We start from the raw sequence: 2,410 nt of genomic DNA on the forward strand, positions 1-2,410 counted from the left end.
CCTAGGAGCCTTAGTGGAACCGATGCTGGAGAAGGCCAGATCAATTTCTTTGAGGTCAACTGGATGGAAAGCATCCTTAATAGCATCCTCCCCTAACCGAGGAAAGGAAGTATTAGAGTAGGCACTCTCCAAGTACACCGCTTCTTCTCTGAACAGGTCCTTGTAGAAGTCAAGGGCAAGACGCCGAATGTCCTCCTCCTCAAAAATCCAAACACCATTGGCGTCTTTGATAGCGTCGATTCTATTCCTCTGTCTTCTAATAATCGTGGAGAGGTGGAAAAACCTGGTGTTTCGGTCCCCGTCTTGAATCCAAGTCTTCCTAGACTTCTGGAACCAAAGGAGCTCTTCCTGTCTAAGCACTGCTTCCAACTCGTTCTGGAGAGATCTAAGCTGTCCATTCAGGCTGTGGTCGAAGCGGACCTCTAAGCAACGTTGGATGCCTTCCATCCTTCTCAAAAGCTTGTTTTTCCTTCTGATAATGTGGCCAAAGATGTTTTTATTCCATCCAGCCACATTTCTCCTGAACTCCTCAGCAGCAAGAAGGACATTAGAGTGAGGTTGCCAATTGTTTTTAACAAAATTCTTAAACTCGGGATGAGAATCCCAAGCCACAAGATACCTAAAAGGTCTGTTACCTTTCAGCCGGTTTCCTTTGACCATCTTAATAAGGATAGGGCAATGGTCAGAGTGACGGAAAGGTAGATTAAGCACATTGACCTCAGGAAACCTACAGATAGCAGCAACATTAGCATACACCTTATCCAACCGAACAAACACACTATTCCTTTTCCAGGTAAACCTGTGCCCGGCAGCTCCCAGGTCCGACAGACCACAAAGATCCATACTATGTTTATGGTTGAGACACCGGTTAATATAATGATTACCCCCGCCTCTCTGATCACTCAAAGTGGCAATGTCATTAAAATCCCCGGCAACCAACCACGCCTCCACCATATTAGAACTAATAGAACGAAGAATCTCCCACAGCCTTCTTCGGTTAGTCAAAACAGGATCGGCATAAACAAAGGTAACAAAGAACGGTTTCTTACCAGGGAAACACACCTTACTATGGATGAATTGACTGTCCATAGTAACAATATCAATATTGACTCGACCTGGCTTCCAAAAGAGCCAAATCCCCCCAGCCCGGCCCGTAGCCTCCGATCTGACACAATTCCAACTCTTAAACTTTCTAACCACCTCATCTGCTTTAGAACCGCTAACCTTGGTCTCTATAAGAACAAAGCAAGAGGGGTTAAATTGCTTAATGAGGTCATTAACATGGATGCGGGTTGCCTTGCTCGCCGCACCTCTAACATTCCAAACAAAGAAGTCCATCAGAAGGGAAAACTACTGACACAAGCCCATACCCTAGATCAGGTATTTATTCGGGGCTCCGGAGAGCCTAGAGGAGGTACCAAAAGGACCCCTTTTATCAGAACGAGCCAAAGGATTCAGGATACTTTTTTGTTTACCCTTAGGCTTTTCTAAGTTAGGTTTAATAATCCCCATTGAAATCCCCACCCCAGGATTACCACTAAGAGAAGGAATACTAACCTCATTTGACTCCTTCATCCTTCGGGTTGCCAGATCCAGGGAACCCCCTTGATCTTTATTCACATTGGTCATCCTTCTGCTTGTTGTGCCATCATCCTGGGGGATCTTCTTGGCAACAGCATTAGGATTGAAAAGCGGGTTAATAGAATCACCCAGGATAGAAGCAGGCTCGGCCAGATCCAGGCCTGGCCTACTTAACTCCATCTGCTCAATAGTAGAGTCTAGATCCTGCCCAACCTCAAGAGCCAGGACACCAAATCTCGACCCTGACCCGGAGGATGACGCACCCTTAGCATCCTTCTTAATATCAGGGGGCCTGACCTTAATTTCAGGATTAATCTTCAAAGACTGCACCTCCTTATTGATATCAGAATATTGGTCCCTGGAAGCAACAACATGAGGCCTCTGTTTGACTGATCTTTTGGGCAGCATCCAAGGTCCAAAGTTCTCCCCATCCCTTAGACTAGCCTCAGCTCTTCCTACAATAGGCACTGCCACCTCTTCCACTTCCTTCCTTCTCTTGGGACAACCCTCGACAGTATGACCAAACATACCACATTCAAAGCAAATATTGTGAATCCCTTCATATTCAATATGAAACACTTTATTTTTAACACTAAATTTGGAGAGAAGAGGTTTGGCAAGATCAATGTCTATACATACCCTGGCGAACTTACCCCTCGCTGCCTCAATAGTAGTTTTATCAACATGGTGGACTTTCCCAACCAGACTACCAATTTTATTTAGGAATCTTTCGTTATAGAGTTCAATAGGAAGACCTGGGAATCTCACCCCAAGTGGGGATCCTGTTCACAGAACAATCATAAGGGTCAAAATTTGGGACCCAAGGTCT

The sequence above is a fragment of the Euphorbia lathyris genome, chromosome 5 (assembly GCF_963576675.1).
Source record: "Euphorbia lathyris chromosome 5, ddEupLath1.1, whole genome shotgun sequence".
NCBI classification, from domain to species: domain Eukaryota; kingdom Viridiplantae; phylum Streptophyta; class Magnoliopsida; order Malpighiales; family Euphorbiaceae; genus Euphorbia; species Euphorbia lathyris.